The sequence below is a fragment of the Aotus nancymaae genome, unplaced genomic scaffold (genome assembly GCF_030222135.1).
Source record: "Aotus nancymaae isolate 86718 unplaced genomic scaffold, 86718_ANA_hifiasm-v0.15.2.pri h1tg000029l, whole genome shotgun sequence".
In the NCBI taxonomy this organism is placed as follows: domain Eukaryota; kingdom Metazoa; phylum Chordata; class Mammalia; order Primates; family Aotidae; genus Aotus; species Aotus nancymaae.
Window position 1 is genome coordinate 78068332 of NW_026988442.1, and position 18690 is coordinate 78087021.

Here is an 18690-nt window from a genome sequence, read left to right on the forward strand (position 1 = left end):
CATCTGAATTCCCTGGTGCTCAGTGGCCCACTGATTTCACTAAAAGGTTGTCTCATCCAGCTCTGAATATGGAGTCTGGTTTCTGAATGGCTGGTAAGATTTATTTTCCCTGGTGGTTGGAGCTGGTATATTTTGCCAAGACAAATCCCCATGTGACAAAGGAATAAATACACAGGAAAGAATCATTTGCATAAAGTAAGCGCCCATCAATAAACTCCATTTATTTTGTTATCAGAGAAATAACGCTGTGCCCTTATCCATCAGCAGACAGCCTCTCTGACCTTTCTCACTTCAGTTCACGCTGGATTGCAGTACCTCACCAGCAGCCAATCTACTCTGAAATCAATGTCCTGGTTTCACACCCAGAGGCATTGACCTCCATAAGCAGTGGACTTGTGCAGCAGAGCAGGTTGCCATTAGAGGTGCCGTGTCATGCAGCCTGGTCCAATCGGCTGCTAGCATGAGCTTCTCGCTTGCTTACTTGCTTTGTGTTGTTTAATTCAGAGTTGGCAAGAAGCCTTAAGGAAAAACAAGGGTTGGCAGGAAGGTTTAAGGAAAACATACATAGAGCAGAGTTTAAACCTTGGCCTTGCCAATTTCTGACTGTGACTATGTGAGCAAAAGTTTTGACTCATCTGAGCTTCACTTTATAAATTGGTAAAATGAGGATAAATCAAATTGACTGTATAGCATTTTGTAAGGACCAAAAAAGGCAATACAAGTAGTGTCTAAAATAATACTTGCCACATGGCAGGTGTTAGTCAAATGCTTTTTACCTTGTTTATCTCTTCTTCTTCCCTTTCTTCCTCCCTTCCTTCTTTTTTTTTCCTTCTTCCCCTCTCTTCCTTCCTCATATGTGATCTTCCATTTGCCCAGGGCTTCTTGTGTGATTCTAAATTATAGCATCTAGGGCTTGTATAAGGAAACCATACCTAGGGACCTAAGCTATGGTTTCCTGGCTCCAGAATTTTAAACATCAACCTAAAATTTTCCATCACCCTTCAGCCTCTCTTCCTAGCCATGGGAAATTCCTCACCAGAGATGAAGTTATTAACTTAGTTCTTTAGGGCTCATCTCTCTCTGAAACTTAGTGATCAATTTATTTTACCCCTGAGACTACTTTTGTCATCTTTGGGCAAAGTCACCAGCAAGCAGAAAAGTTTGACCTCTTCAGTAGATGCTCAATACATGCTTGATAAGGTGGAACTGACATGACCATGTTCCAGGAGCTCAGGGAGTGTGAGATACTGATTCCATGAACTAGATGTTTTAGGAATCATGCTAATCAAATATATCAACATACATGACTTCCAGAAAGGTGGCTAAGTGTCACATTAAGAGCTTGGGCTCTGAAATCATAATGGCTCTGCTCTGTGTCCTCCAACAAATTTCTTAAGCTCTCTGAGCTCAAGTTTTCCCATCTGTAAATGGCGAATAGTAATGTGGTTTTGGAGTAAGTTAGAAATGGCCCTCAGGGCTCATAGCACAGAGTCTGTCAACACAGTAAGAGGAACAAATTGTGGCAAGTTCTCAGATGATCTGAAAACCACCTGTTATGGGCTGAATTATGCCCTCAGATTCATATGTCGAAGCTCTAACCCCTCTTTCCTCAAAATGTGACTATATTTGGAGATAGGATTTGAAAAGAAGTAATCAGGTCATATGGGTGGGCCTTAATCCTATATGACTGGTGTTTTTGTAAGAAGAGGAGATTTGAGCAGACTTGCAGAGGGAAGAGTGCCATGTAAAGACATGGAGAAAAAGACGGCCATCTACAAACCAGGGAGAGAGGAGAGGCCTCGGAAGAAACTAACCTGCTGATACCTTGATTTCAGATTTCTAGCCTCCAGCAGTGTAAGAAGATAAATTTTGGTTGCCTAAGCCCTGCAGTCTATGGAACTTTGTTATGGCTGCTGAAGCTGCCTCATGCCCTGCCCCATGCTGAGACTGTTTCTTACCAGCCCTGTGATCCTGAGCAGGCCTGACATTCAGGATAGGCTCCATCAAGGAGAGTCTCATTGAATGTAACCAACCAAATGTCCTGTTTTGGCCTTTCCTCCAATTTTTTTTACTCCCCAGTGAACAATATTGCTAAGCCACAGGCTGGCCATGCCACAGGCAGGCTTCCTGCTTCACTGTGCAGAAGCCTCTTGCTGGTGTCTCTTCAACACCAGTATTGTAATTCACTCTCCGTTTGCCTTGATTTGCTTCTGTATTTCCTGAGGGCTCAAGTGGCCTGGGCTTTTGACTGTTTTCTCAGTGATTTGGCCACTTCTTTGTGGGAGTCTTCTGGTTTGCTGGAAACGAGGACTTTGTGGCTCCATTTATCTTCTTGGATTCCGACCCTTTGCTTGACTGATAGAGGTTTGTCACATGAGCCCTGTGTGTTCTCTGAGCTTCCATGGCTCCAGTGCTGTCTATGATCGACAGCAAGTCAAGTGTACCCATCCCAAAGTTAATCTTGGGCATAGGTAGCATAGCTGTGTCTGTGCTACTCATGAGGAAGTTCAGGTCTAGTCAAGGTCAGTGCCTGAAAAGCCACAGTCAGGAATTTGGTTTGCTTCTCTGCAGCACCAAGACCTTTCCATTCCTACATATCGCCCTTCACTTTGCCTTCCTGGCTCTGGTCTTTTCTATGACCTCCAGAACCCACCAGATCACTCTAATAGATCATTCTGCATTCCCAGAACATGATTTCTTGTTTTGTGTCTATGACTCATCATATATCCATACCAGGCCCCCTATTGGCCAGCCCCAATCCAAGGAACCTCTGACCTATTGATACCTTAACTCAGAATGTGGACAAAGAAGGGCAGCACAAGCTTACAAGCTCCAGGAGGCAGTTAAAACAGGATTACTTTGCTATTTCCTGGACACTGTGAGCTGCTCACACTCCTGTGTAACAAGATTACTAGGATACATACTAAAGGTCTGTAAGTGACAGAGAGGAATCTATGTCCTGGGAACTAAGAATTCTTAGGTATCTTTGAGCAACAATGGCTAAGCCATGTGTCCTTTGCAACAACAGATTTTCTCTTGATGCGGCATGCTCAATGCTGTGCATGAAGGTAGCTCATACGGGTAAGACAAGGAATTAGAACTTGGGTACTTGAAATACCTCTGGCAGTATAAAAGTAGACTGGAACCAGGAAGATTCCTTGGAGCCAGTAGGCAAGTCAGAATGGGAAATCATTTGGGCAGTTGAAAGTAGGAACTTATATGGCAAAAGGAAGTATGCAACTTGGACATATTGTTTTACTAATTTTCTGAGAAGTCATTCATCACTTCTTCCCTCAGTTATCCTTCTTAAAATAAGAATAGTTTGGATCAGCCAGTCTCTAAATTCTCTTCTATTTCTAGAATGCTAATCTGTTTTACTTATTAAACACCAGTGTCAGAGCACATTAGCAGTCCTGCTAACAGACACAGGATACCAGCAACACGAAGTACTTGACATCTGAGACCAACTTCTCTTCTGAAAGGGAAACTTCTCTGTATGGTTTCTGCAAAGGCCAGAGCAGGCCAAAATCCGGGCGCAAGTGTAGGTCTTTGAGAACATCTTTAGGAGCAGAAGGTGACCCATGCCTAATCATTCAATAGTATTCTAGTAATTTCAGAGTTATCAGACCTCACAGCAGTGAGTCAGCAGTGCCTTTGAGATTTGGGGCTGAATTTAACTACATAAAACTCTGAATCGTGGTTCTAGAATAACTTTAAAATAGATGATGGTTATATTCATGAGTTTTCTGCCCATAGAATGGCAGGGGGAACTGACTGTCTGGGAAACAAAAACTCTTTCTGAACCAGTCAGATGAAGTATAGCCACACAAGAAGCAGTGGACCATCAGCTCAGGACACAGCAGTTACCACCTACCACATCATTCCCACCTCCGGTGTTGACTGGAGAGATCCCCCTTCCTAAATCATCCTTCTCAACCATCTCAGTGACTCCAAGATCTAAGGCAGGACATTGCACAAGACAAAAGTAGGGCAAGTATTTGTCACCCACACCCTTAGTATGCTCCTCCCAGGGCTTTTCAATTCCAACCATGTGTTGAATCAGATTAGATATATACTATCTCTCTCTGGATGAGCTACATAATTTGTCAGGCCTGATGCAAAATGAAATCATGGGGCCCCTTGTTCAGAAGTTAAGAATTTAAAGATGATGCCAGTACAGCATTAATCCAAGTACAGGTCCTTTGTAAGCACAGGGCTGTGTGAGACTGAGACTATGCAGGTTGTATACCCATGGGGCTGACCCTGATCCTCTCCCCATGTCTTCTGCTCCTCTGCTTTCCTGCTAAAGATGCCTGTTCACTCAGGGTACTGGTTTTAGTCTCTGGGTGGTTCAACAAATCCACCCAAACAACTGGCATACATCATTCTTGTGCCATCTTGTTATGAACCACAGGCAACTTTACTGAAGTGAGGAAAAGGCATCAGAACAAATTTGACAATGTTCATTGGCTCCTGTTTTCCAGAGAGAGGCAACCTTGGGATGCTGAGATCTTACTAGATATACTGAGTCCAAACCAGGGGTTCTTAATGAGGAGTGAGCTCAGGCTTACCTGAGATGTCCAGGGATTCTAAATCTGTAAATCTAATTTACATATGCTCTTGAAAAGTCTTCTCAGCAAAACAATGGTAAAGAAGCATTTGAAAAACGATTCCATTTATTTGTTATTTTATATGTATTATGACTTGTTTTATCATTTTTTGATTTTTTTGAGACATACATGCATATCTCTGTGTGTGTGTGTGTGTGTGTGTATGTTCCTTTTCCCACCAGCTTGATGTTAGAATCTGTTTACATGGACTTTTTTTTCTGAGTGTTTTAAACTTCAGTGTGGCTTGCAAGTTCTGTGTGGTAATGATTATCTACTTTGACTCAGGGTGAATTTATTTGTGGCTGGATCTAGTGGAGGCCACAAACTAATTATTGCAACCAACCAAGAAAAATAAAGAGAACGAGAAAATGCCACAAGTATTGACAATATTTATTGTAGCATATGGCTAATGTATAAAGAGGTAATAGAACGATGTATCTCAGGGGATCATTCAAAAGGAAAATAAATTAACTTTTCAGGCAAACCGAATTATGCATTAGACCCCTCCTGTAATGCTATACAAAGTCAATGTTTGTGAAGAGTAGAACTGGCGGCTATAAATCAAGCCTTTCAGAAGAACTGTTGTGTCTGCAGGGATTTCTTTTTTCCTTTGCTTTTTTGGCATTTAGATGAATGAAGAATTTTCTCAGCAAATTATTAATTACTCCTTCTTGCCTATAGAATTGAGTTCACTGTAGTTATGTAGGAGTCAATGGTATTCAAACTGCAGCTTTTGATGAAGTAATCGGCTGCTTCTGGGGCCTCTTTCAGCTGCCCTGGGCGTGCTTCACATGTAAACGACTGCCAAATGGATTCTTTCGACATTCCAGCCAATTAAAATACATTTAAAGTGCAGCTGGTGGAGAGGCAAACCATGCGATTGTGCGGAGAACTTCAGGGCAGTGAGACAAAAAGCAAACTTTGCGGAGCCCAGCTCCTGCAGCCCGGCAAGGCGTTCGTCCGGGGGCAGTGGAGAAAGTCATAAAAAGAGGCTATCTTTAGCTCCCGTCAGAATCAAAGATGACACTTTGAGCACCACCTTACAGGACACAAAAGAGGGAAGCATGTTTGTTAGGGTGTCAGTTTTCTCTCCTTGCCTCTTGAAACTCTGTGTGTTGGCTGGTTGCCCAATGTGGTGCCGCATACAAATGTTGACAGAACACAGCGATGTTTGTTAAACCCGGCCTGGGGAAACCAGTGATTAAAACTCTTGAAGGAAGATCCGAACACCCCAGGAACTCTCCTCAATAGCATTAGAACATTGATCGAATGAAAGAGAAAGCTATGAGTGGGCTAAAGTGAAACATTCAGCGTCCCTGTCTGCTGTGCCTTCTCGGTAAGGACAGAATTTTCTTTTCTTTTTTTTTTTTCCTTGAATGTAGATGTTGGTATAGAGAAAAGCACCCAATGTGTTAAGTGCTCTGGTCTAGAGCTCTGATTTGCAGAGTGCAGAGTTTGCCTGTGATTTTTCTGGAGGACATGAAGGGATCACACTCACTGTGTAAATAGACACAGGGCATTACACGGCACGTGGTGTCTGCGAGTGCTTTTCCAGAATTCAGGATGGTACATTTTAAAATGTTTGCCTTTGCTGACCTAGCCCAGTACTTGCTGCTGTGTATCCAGGTGTCTGGAGATTAATTCCTCCTAGGAACCAACAGTTAGGATGTATATGCCTGATTAATTTTTATTTTCATTTTCATGTTGTCTGGTTCATTCTGCAGCCAGCCCCACACTATGCATGTGAATAGTGTTGGTTTTTTTTTCTTTTTTCCTTCTTCCTGGGTTAATACTCAGCCAGACCCAAACATTCTGGTTTACTAAAGCAAAGCCAAAATATTTGGAAATGCCTTGCTTTATCCTGATTTTCACTGGGGAAGCTGCCGACTTGGGAATTCGCTCTGGATCATCTTTTTCTAATATTTTAAGGAGGCAGGTGCAGTTGCATGATTTCTGCGGTGCCGCAAGTTCAATAAATACCCAGCTCTTGGGTCATACTCAAATGCTGATCTTAAATTCCTGGGAATGCTAAGTTAGAGTATGGCTGAGCAGGAGCATTGACTCCTACCCATCAATTGACCAGTGAAAGACATGCACAGTTCCTGATTCTTTCCTATCTTAGTTTGTCACGGTAGACCCTTTCTGGCTCCAATTTTGTTCATTGAAAACAACGAATCTTGCACATTTCACGGTGAAGGATCGCATTGCAGCGTCCTGAACTCAGTTAAATGTGCTTTATTAATCTTTAATGTGCCAGTAGCTCTGAGGCTATGCCAAGCTGAGACTTTCCAAAATTCTCCAAGCTACCTGCTGCCAAGATAAACGGTGGTAGGCCCAGAAGGGGATATTTTAAGGAAACTTGCAACAGCAAAGTTTTACCCATTCAGTTTGTCCTGAGTCAATGAAAGAAACCTTAAATAAAAGAGATTTCAAAAAGAGCTGCCTCAGCTCTATACCCTCTGTGTGAGAGAACTACTGGGGAGAATCCACCTCCTCACACACACAGTGGTCTATGCTCCAGTGGAGGGAATAGGTGTTCTGCTGTGTGCCTGGTGGGTTGTGTTTATGAAATGGGTGCTGTGTGATAGAGACATGTGTGAACGCAGAAAGCTTTCCTGTCTGTGGCTGTGTTTGAGCCCAGAGAAAAACAAGGCTACGCATGTGGTGTGCTGCCTGTCCAATGCAACCATTTCAGACATAACAGCATCAGAGATGCATGGTGGCCACAGAGGTTCATTTGGACAAAAGCACAGCTTTGCAGAAAAGAAAAGTGGGATGGCACACCTCTGAAAATGGGGCAGTGGAGGTGACCTAATGACTCAGAGGACGATGCGAACCTGTGATTGATTGGCCAGGTCCTGGAGAACATAAGACTGTGACCTCACGTAGAGCTCTGAGTGGCTCATCAGGTTAATGCAGAGTATATGGTGTCATCATCATTTTGGGGGGATACAGGTAAGAGACAAAAGGAACTCTGCCTTTGGACACAAGTCCTGTAAGCAGGAACTTCGCTTGTCAAGATTGCTAAAAGAGGAGCATGGAATTAGAGCTTAGAGGAGTTCCAAGGTCCTTTCTGATTTTGAGTCAGTCACACAAAGGCTTTATAAATATGGGCAGGAAGTAATGAGGGGATCAAGAGGGAAGGATGGCATCCGTTAATCACGTGGTTTTGTTGGCTTTAAAGTCAAGTCCAGTCTCTTTCCTATGGCCTAGAACAGGGGTTGACAAACTACAGATCACAGGCCCAAATCTGCCACCATGTGTTTTTTGTAAATGAAGTTTTACTGACACACGGCCACACCCATTTGTTTACATTTTATCTACGGCTGCTTTTGTGTCACCACAGCAGGGCTGAGTAGTTGCAACACAGACTCTATGGCTCTGAAAAGCCTAAAATATTTACCACTGGGCTCTATAAAGGAAAAGTTTGAGAGGCCAGACATATAGAACAACGCTTCTAAACTATCTATGATGAAGGACCTGTTTTGTGTTTTAAATTTCTAATTTGTTATGCACTGATAGTTTCTTTAAATATGATAGAAATGTTGCATGAATGTTGTGGTGATGTCATATTGCTACAAAACTTCTAAATATTTATTCTTAATTTTTATACTTATCACAGATCGGCCACAAATAGTTTGCATATTGTCACCAGTCCCTGGACCACACTTTGAGAAGTTCTGGTCCTTGCTTAGTTTTCTAGCCTCGTAGTGTGCTATTTGTCCCAAATTCCCAAAGACGCTGTCCTCAATTATGAGTGAAATCAACAAACCCTGCCCCATCTTTGGGCCTTTGCTGCTGAAGTTTGCTTTACCTGGAAGTCTTTTTTCCCTGATTCTTCTCTTAGCTCCTCCTTTCCTTTAGGTCTCTGTTTAAATTCATTTTTGTCAAAGGAGCCTTTTGAAAAAAGTCCATCTGAAAAATCTTTCCTCATCTTTCATCACTCTTTCTTCATGGTATTTACTGAAATCAATGCTTAACTTGTTTATTTATTTGTTCGTTTCTTTCTTATTTGTTTCTCTGTTTTGGTCAGGATTCAGTAACAACATAGTCTATTTCAGCTAGTTTAAGGAGAAAGGAATTGTGTACTGGTTTGAGCAGGCATTCCTTCCTTATAGAAGAAATCGGGGAGCAGGCAGAGCTTACAACTATGTCTCTGTCACTATCACAAAGCTGGGACTCAGGAAGCTGATGGTCTCAGTCCATGGTTGTGGTTGTTGTTGTTGCATATAACAGAAAAAATGCCCTGAAACTGGGTAATTTATAAAGAAAATAGATTTATTTACAAATTCATTGCAGTTATGGAGTCTGGGAAGTCCAAGTTTGAGGGGCCACCTCTGTCTTGCTGGTGGGACTCTGTAGAGTCCTGAGGTGGCGCAGGGCATCACACAGTGAGAAGCCTGAGCATGCGAGCTCAGCTCTCTCTTCCTCTTCTTATAAAACCACGAGTCCTACTTCTGTGATAATCCATTAACCAATTAATCCATTAATGCATGAATTCATTGTTCCATTTATGAGGGCAGAACCTTCATAACTCAGTTACCTCTTAAAGGTTCCACCTTTTAATACAGCCACTTTGAGGATTTTATTTCAACATGAGTTTTGGAGGAGACAGATATTCAAACCATTGCACTAATGCTACCACCACTAGCTCTAGGATCACATTGCCTCTGCTCTCATCTCCTCCACCAACAAGCATCTTTCTTTCTTGAAACAAGTGAAGCTAGAGATAGGATATTAGGGCCATTGCTACAGATGTTGCAAATTACCTGACACCTCTGGCAGGAACAGCAGAAACTGAGCACCTAGAACTCCTGATCTTCATTCTAACTTTCAAATCCCACTAATGGAGGTGTCCTGGATGAAATATAAATCACAACAGAGCTCAAGCTATGAGGGACTTAGGGAAATATCTGGCTTAAAATCTTAGTTTTATTAGTCTCTAATGATGAAATGAAGTCTCTATTATCTGCCTGCATCCTCTAGTTGAAAGTAATCTCCATGAGGGTAGGGACCTTGTTCATCACCCTACACCAGTGCTGAGGTTAGTGTCTGCCACGTGAAATACGCACAATAAATGTTGATGCTATATTTATGCATTCATGAATGGAAGACACGCTTTCTTGAAGTCTGTGGTTTGTAATAAGGTAGCATGTAGTACACACAAGGGAGATTCATATATATGAGTTAGCCTGAGAAAGAGCTCTGAGGTGGGACATGGAGACTATTTATAGGCAACAATCTCACCTTTGAAACATACCGTGCTTTTCAGACTGAAATATATTCATATAGCTGCAGTTAGTCAGCGTGCTCAGGAATGGGAGTATTCAGGTTACCAGCTAACACTGTCATTTACTGAGGGCTTATTATAAGCCCTGCACTACACTATATGCTACACATGCATTATCCCATTTAATCTGCACAAAATCCTGATGCAGCAGGTATTACTTCTATTTGCAGAGAAGAAGTAGAGGCTTTACATGATAAAGTGGCTTCCCCAAGTCACAGAGCTGGTGAGTGGTGGAGCCAGATTTAATACCATGATTTTCTGAAATCTATGTTTTAGTTCTTAACCTCCAGTTATAATCCCACATACAATTTATCTTTCTGGTTGTTGCACATTCACGGAAGAATCTTCTGTTTTGTTTTCATCCTAGTGGCTGGTTAATCTATTGCATTAATCTACTTTGTGTGCAATCTATTTATCTGGACTGAGGTATCTGTACAGGGCTCTGGATCATTGCTAAATGTTGCTGAATATCAACATTTATAGACCCACCCAATCTGTGGGTCTATAGATGAGTGTCTAGAAGAGGTAGGAGAAAACTCATGCTGCAGTGATTAAGAGTAACAAGAAGGTATATACAAGGTAGTAATTTTTCTGTTAGAATGAAAATCCTACATAATAGAATATTTCTCTTGTAATTGGACAATGCTTCACCCTCATGCTGTATGTTTGGTTAAAATTTTTAAGTCTTTGGTTTCTGTCAGGTTGAAATTCTATGTAACATTATAGTCATTAAACAGTGATACTTGGTAATAGCAGTGACTTTGTGATAACAAAAGAATAAGTTGGAATTAATTTTATATTTTAAGTTTTAGAGGACTCAAAAAGATACCTCTGAAGAAAGAGGATCTGGCCAGAGGTGGGGCACCCAAGAAATATTACTTGAAAACAATATACATGATAAAATAAACCACTTAAACCCCTGTTTCTAGTTTCTAAGAATGTTAGGGGGAAGAAGTACTTTTGAAATGGTGGAGTAAGGACCTCTGAAAATCTGCTTCTCCAAAAGAGCAAGAAGACACTGACAAAAATAACCAAAATCAATGTTTCTGGAGCTCAGGAAATTAAAGAAAGGCTTGCAATAATCTGAGGAGCATTTATTCAGGGGAAAAATTAGCTGAATCTCAGCAAGAACAGTGAGCTGTATGGCATTTAACTTGCCCTATTTTCATTCCCCTCTTCCTAGCTTGAAAACTAACAATTTTGTGATTGCAGGAGCTGTGTAAACCAGTAGCCTAGTCACTACTAGGTCACTACTATTACCAAGTATCACTGTTTAATGACTATAATGTTAAATAGAATTTCAACCATCCTAGCAACTACTGGAAGGGACAAAACTTTATTCCCCCCCAAATTGTCATAATTTGCTGTTTCTGCCAGTTCCCTGCAAACTCCCACTCTCAGGTTTTATCTTTATTTTACCTGACTCAGAATTTATTAAGTGCAAAGATGCTTTCCTTGGGACATTCATATGTTAAATACATACTATGAGAGTTCAAGAAAGAGGATACCAATATACACATTATGGGAGTTTGAGAAAAAGGAAAGATAGGAAGGAACAGAAAGAATATTTGAAGAAATAACAGCTGAAAACATGCCACATTTGATGAAAGACATACATCTACATATCTAAGATGCTCAATAAACTCCAAGTAGGATAAAAATACAAAAGAGTATTATTTAACTAGAATATACAAAGAAAGCTTATAACTCAGCTGTAGAAAGACAACCCAGTTAAAAAATGAGCACAGTTCAAATAGTCATTTCACAAAAGAAGAAATACAAATGACCTATATGCATAAAATATGCTCAACATTATTAGTTTTAGGGAAACACAAATAAAAACCAAATTAGTTACCACTTTTTACCCACTAATATGGCTATGATAAAAAAAGATGGACAATAATAAATGTTGGCAGGAATATGAAGAAGTTAGAACCCTCATACATTGCTGATGAGAATGTGTAGACACTTTTAAAACAGTAGTAGTCATTTACCAGTCAACTACCAGTCAACTGCCAGACTGTAATCTGGCAGTTTCTCAAAATGCTAAACCTAGTGTTTCCATATGATCCATCGGGTCCACTACTACATATAGTCCCAAAAGAACTATAAATATATGTCCACATTAAACTTGTACATGGGTGTTCATAGCAACATTATGCACACTTGCCCAAAAGTGGAAAGAACCAAACGACAATCAGTTGATAAATGGATTAAGGAAATGTGGTATATTCATACAACAGAATATTATCTAGCCATATAAAGGAATAAAACACCGATTTATATACCACATGATTGATCTTTGAAAACATTATGTTGTTTAAAAAGCAAAATGTAAAAGGTCACATAGTGTATAATTCCATGTGAAATGTTCAGAATAGGCAAATCCATAGAAAAAGAAAGTAGTGACCAGGTGTGGTGGCTCACGCCTGTAATCCCAGCACTTTGGGAGGCTGAGGCAGGTGGATCATGAGGTCAAGAGATGGAGACCATCCTGGTCAACATGGTGAAACCCCGTCTCTACTAAAAATACAAAAAAATAGCTGGGCATGGTGGTGCGTGCCTGTAATCCCAGCTACTCGGGAGACTGAGGCAGGAAGAATTGCCCTGAACCCAGGAGGCGGAGGTTGCGGTGAGCCGAGATTGCGCCATTGCACTCCAGCCTGGGTAACAAGAGCGAAACTCCGTCTCAAAAAAAAAAAAAAAAAAGAAAAAGAAAGTAGTTATTTCTAAGGACTCGGACAAGTGATACCGAGAAGTAACTGGGAATGGGTATAGGCTTTCTTTTTGGGGTGACAAAATGTTCTCTAATTAGATAGTGGTGCTGATTGTATTACTCTATGAATATATTAAAACCTACTGAATTGTGCTCTTTGAAAAGGAAAATTTTATTACATATAAATTATATCCCAATAAACATGATTAAAAATGCTATTTAAGGAAACTGGTTAATTGGACACCTCAGAGTTCAGTCAACCTTACCGATTTTTGAGCATAAGGCAAAAGTGTAAATAGATGTCAATATGCCACATGTCAAATATTTTACAATCAGAAATCAAGGAAATGAAATTTTAAGTAAGTTATACTCTTCTGCTTTGACCAACATACCTTTGGATCAGTCCTGTTGGCAGTAGGAAGTCAGCAAGGGCTTTAGTTAGGATAGGAAATCAGCTCTGTCAGGGTATGAGTGGAAAACAGCCTGAGGACAGCAGTTAGTAAACTACGGAAATGATCCTCCCAGAGATTGAGGAGAACCCAAACCAATGTTGTTGGTTTGGAGAGAGTGTGACAGATATAGCAGACATCTTGGCTGAATCAGCAGAGATGGATTGGAAAGAGGATAAAGGATGAGAGGAAAGAGAGAGGCTGACTGATGTTTAGAGCTTCCATGACTCAGGATGATGTCATCAACCCTAGTTTCACAGGTTGCTATTGTCACATCATCACCAGGAAATTATCCAATACTTGGACCATGTTCTCATTTCATTAGGCTCTCTATGATTTTGCATTTCAAAGAGAGGCAGGTATTAGCACAATAGGTAATTAGACTTAGTTGGTAGAATATGGGAAGGTAAGAGACTGAATGTGTTAATCAGGCTTTCAATCTTGAATGAGCAGAAATCACATATTTTTAAGGATCTATGAAGAAGCTAGGTTCTGGCCCAATTTTAAAGGAAATGAAGATTGCATGCCTTCCCATTTCAGTTCTACCAAAATGTTTAGGTCCTTTCTCTATTGCCCTGGTTTTTACAGATCCTACAACAAGATTGACAGTTGCCTCCCTCTCAGACTTATATGATATACTATTTTATATCTTTCTCTGCATCTTGCTGTAATACTCTGATCAGATATGAGATGGGTTGTTATGAGACTGGCTGTCTCATAATTTGATGGTGGAGTGCCAATTTGTGTGGCTTTTATGGAAAGCATTTTACCAATAGATGTTGGAGTGTTTTAATTTATTCTAATTTAGAGTATTTTAATATATTCTGTTATAATTTAATCTGCTCAAAGGAAATACGTGATCTGTACAAATATCTACTTGTACAATTATTCATTACAATTTTAATGGTAAAACATAAAAAAACGAGTGAAAACTGAAGATAATCTGAAGTCCATCGGTAGGTGATTGTTAGATAGGTAATAGTGAATAGAATACTGTGAAACCATTAAAAACTGATGTAGATCTAGTTGATTGGAATAATGACTATGATATAGTAAGTGGTAAATGTGGGCTAAAAGTAAGTGAATTAGGAATTCATTTTAAAGATGTCTTTATCTACATATGTCTGTCTACATACAAATAAAAGTTAGAAATTACTTTCATTAAAATGAGAAGATAATTTTTACTTTCATCTTATATTTTTGTATTGCTGAATTTGTTTTTAATTCATAAATATTAATATAAGTAAAACATAGCTCATTTATAAAATGATTAATGGTGATTTATCATTAACCATTGTGAATCAAATAAATAAAAATGCTACATTCATAAGATGAAATACATTACACTGTCATTTAAAATAGTGATTTTGAAAAATTTGAAAATGAATGTTAACAGTATTTCTCCACAATAAACACAGGAATACTTTGTTTTATTGTGCTTTGCTTTATTGCAGTTCATAGATATTATGATTGTTTCCAAACTGAAGGTTTGTGACAACCCTGCATTGAGCAAGTCTAACAGCACCATTTTCCCAACAGCATGTGATCATTTTGTATCTCTGTGTCACATCTCGGTAATTCTCACAATATTTCAGACTTTTAACTTATTAGAATTAATATATCTGCTTTGGTGATCTGTGATCAGTGATTTTTTAAATCTTACTATTGTAATTGGTTTGAGGTACCACAAACTATGCCCATATAAGAGGGTGAAGTTAAAATAAATGTGTGTGTTCTGACTGTTCCACCAACCTGCCATTCTCCCATCTCTCTCCCTATCCTTGGCTTTTCCACTTCCCTGAGACACAACAGTATTGAAATTAGGCCAGTTAATAACCCTACAATGGCTCTAAAGTGTTCAGGTGAAAGGAAGAGTCGTGCATCTCTTACTTAACATTAAAAGCTAGAAATGGTAAAGCTTAGTGAAAAAGGCGTGCTGAAAGCTGAGACAGCCTGAAAGCTAGGCCTCTTGCTCCAGTTAGCCAAGTTGTGAATGCAAAGGAAATGTTTCTGAAGAAAATTAAAAGTGCTGCTCGAGTGAACAATGAATGACACAAAAACAGCAAAAACAGGGTCCATTGCTGTTATGGATAAAGTTTTAGTGGTCCTGAAAGAATACCAAACCAGCCATAACATTTCCTTAAGCCAAAGCCTCTTCTAGAACAAGACCTTAACTCTCTTCAACTCTGAAAACTGGTGGGTGAGGATGAGAAAACTGCGGAAGAAACATTTGAAGCTACCAGAGGTTGGTTCATGAGGTTTAAAGAAAGAAGCCATCCCTATAACATAAAAGTGCAAAGTGAAGCAGCAAGTGCTGATGCAGAAGTTGCAGTAAGTTATCCAGAAGATCCAGCTAAGATGGATGGTGAAGGTGGCAATACTAAACAACAGATTTTTGGCTGGGTAGAGTAACTCATGCCTGTAATCCTAGCACTTTGGTAGCCCGAGGTGGGTGGAACATGAGGTCAGGAGATCGAGGCCATCCTGGCTAACCTGGTGAAACCCTGTCTCTACTAAAAATACAAAAATTAGCTTGGTGGTACATGCCTGTAGTATCAGCTACTCAGGAGGCTGATGAAGAAGAATTGCTTGAACCTGAGAGATGGAGGTTGCAGTGAGCCAAGATTGCAACACTGCACTCCAGCCTGGTGAAAGAGTGAGACTCCATCTTATGAAAAAAAAAAGGTATTCTATATAGGAGCAATAGCCTTATATTGAAAGATGATATCATCTAGGACTTTCAAGCTGTAGAGGGGAAGTGAAAGCCTGGCTTCAAATATTTAAAGGATAGGCTGACTCTCTTGTTAGGGTATAATGCAGCTATTCACTTTAATATGAAGCCAATGCTCATTTAACATTCCAAAAATTCTAGGATCCTTAAGAATTATGCTAAATCTACCCTGCTTATGCTCTAAAAATAAAATAACAAAGCCTGGATGATAGCACATCTGTTTATAGCATGGCTTACTAAATATTTTAAGCCCACCATTCAGACCTACTGTTCAGAAAAAAAAGACTACTTTCAAAATATTGCTGCTCATTGACAATGCACCTGATCACCCAAGAGCTCCGAAGGAGATGTACAAGGAGATTCATGTTGCTTTCATGTCTGTCAACACAACATCCATTCTGTAGCCCAGGATGAAGAAGTAATTTAAACTTCAAATCTTATTATTTAGGAAATACATTTTGTAAGACTAAAGCCATCATAGACAGTCTTACAGATCCTGTGATGGATCTGGGCAAACTAAATTGAAAACTTACTGGAAAGAACTCACCATTCTAGATGCCATTAAGAACGTTTGTGATTTGTGGGAGGAAGTCAAAATATCATCATTAACGGGAGTTTGGAAGAAGTTGATTTTACCTTCATGGATGACTTTCAGGGGTTTGAGACTTCAGGGAGAAAATAACTGCAGATATGGTAGAAAGAGCAAAAGAACTGGAATTAGAAGTGGAGCCTGTCTTCTGTTGAAAAGTGTCTGTTCATATTCTTTACCCACTTTTTGATGGGGTTCTTTTTTTTTTTTCTTGTAAATTTGCTTAAGTTCTCTGTAGATTCTGGATATTAGCCCTTTGTCTGATGGGTAGATTGAAAAATTTTTTTCCCATTCTGTTGATTGCCGATTCACTCTATTGATAGTTTCTTTTTCTGTGCAGAAGCTCTGGAGTTTAATTAGATCCCACTTGTCTATTTTGGCTTTTGTTGCTATTGCTTTTGGTGTTTTAGTCATGAAGTCCTTGCCTATGCCTATGTCCTGAATGGTATTGCCTAGGTTTTCTTCTAGAGTTTTTATGGTGTTAGGCTTCATGTTTAAATCTTTAATCCATCTAGAGTTAATTTTTGTATAAGGTGTAAGGAAGGGATTCAGTTTCAGCTTTCTGTATATGGCTAGCTAGTTTTCCCAACACCATTTATTAAATAGGAAATCCTTTCCCCATTGCTTGTTTTTGTCAGGTTTGTCAAAGATCAGGTGGTTGTAGTTGTGTGGCATTCCTTCTGAGACTGGATAAAGAAAATTGTGGCACATATACACCACGGAATACTATACAGTCATAAAAAAGATGAGTTCATATCTTTTGCAGGGACATGGATGAAACTGGAAACCATCATTCTCAGCAAACTGACACAAGGACAGAAAAGCAAACACTGCATGTTCTCACTCACAGGTGGGTGTTGAACAATGAGAACACATGGACACAGGGAGGGGAACATCACACACTGGGGACTGGGAGGTGGGGGACTAGGGAAGGAATAGCAGGGGTTAGGGGAATTTGGGAGGGATAGCATTAGGAGAAATGCCTAATATAGTTGACAGTGGATGCAGCAAACTAGTACCGTGGCACATGTATAACTATGTAACAAATCTGCACGATCTGTACACGTACCCCAGAACTTAAAGTACAAAAAAAAAAAAAAAAGAAGTGGAGCCTGAAGATATACCTGAATTGGTGCAATCTCTTGATTAAACTCTAACAGGTGAGGAGTTGCTTCTTATGGATGAGGCAAGAAAGTGATTTCTTGAAATGTATCTACTCTTGGTAAAGATGCAGTGAACATTGTTGAAATGACAACAAAGGATTAGCATATTCATAAACTTAAGTAGCAGCAGGGTTTGAGAGGGTTGACTTCAACTATCAAACAGCATTGTATATCACAGAGAAAACTTTCGTGAAAAGAAAAGTCAATCAACGTCAAACTTTATTTTTTTCTTATTTTAACAAGTTGGCACCACCATCCCAGCCTTCAGAAAGCACCACCCTGATTAGTCCATAGGCATCCACATCAAGGCAAGATGCTCCACCACCAAAAAGATTAAACATGCTGACCACTCATAATCAGCATTTTTAGCAACAAAGTATCTTTAAATTAAGATATACACATTGTTTCTAAGACATAATGCTACTACACCCTTAAAAGACCGTAGCATAGTGTGAACATAACTTTCTATATGCACTGGGAAACCAGCAAATTTGCGTGACTTCCTTTATTGCAATATTCACTTTACTGCAGTGGTTAGCAGCCCAACCTGCAATATCGCCATGGTGTGCCTCTGCCTACAACACTAACTATAGCCATAACCAACTTATATGTCATAAATACCTATTATTTTAATATTCAGAAAATATTTTTAATCTTAGAATTATTATTAGGTTGGTGCAAAAGTAATTGCAGCTTTGCCATTTAGTGGTCTTGAAGGAAGACCAAAACAGCCAGAACATTTCCTTAAGCCAAAGCCTCATCTCGAACAAGACCTTAACTCTCTTCAGCTCTATGAAAGCTCAGAGGTGAGGATGAGAAAACTGCCTTTTCAAGAAAACTTTCATTGAAAGTAATGCAAACCGCAACCAGTTTTGCACCAACCTAATAGCATTGTGATCAAATTCTTTATATTATCTCTTTCTTAGGTTCCGTAAATCAGAATGCCATTGTTATATCTACTAATTCAAGTTAAGTGTATACACATGTTTATAGTACAAACCAGAAATATATTATAAGCCAATTAAAAATTTCTTATATATGGAAACCTGAAATAGTGGGCATTGTAGACACGGGGAAGACAGATTTTTAGTCAGTTGAGTGTTCTAGAGAATTAGGGAGAAAGCCTATACACACACTTAAAA

The 18690-nt window shown here is 39.6% G+C and overlaps 1 protein-coding gene across 1 annotated transcript in view; it reads left to right on the forward strand.

Annotated features, from left to right (window-relative positions):
* The first annotated feature begins 5792 nt into the window (after positions 1-5792).
* The window catches only part of NCKAP5 (NCK associated protein 5), a 970844-nt gene continuing 957946 nt past the window's right edge, over positions 5793-18690 (forward strand). Inside the window, exon 1 of the mRNA XM_064382824.1 lies at positions 5793-5946. The gene's annotated coding sequence lies outside the window, so the exon portion shown is untranslated. The remainder of the gene's footprint in view (positions 5947-18690) is intronic.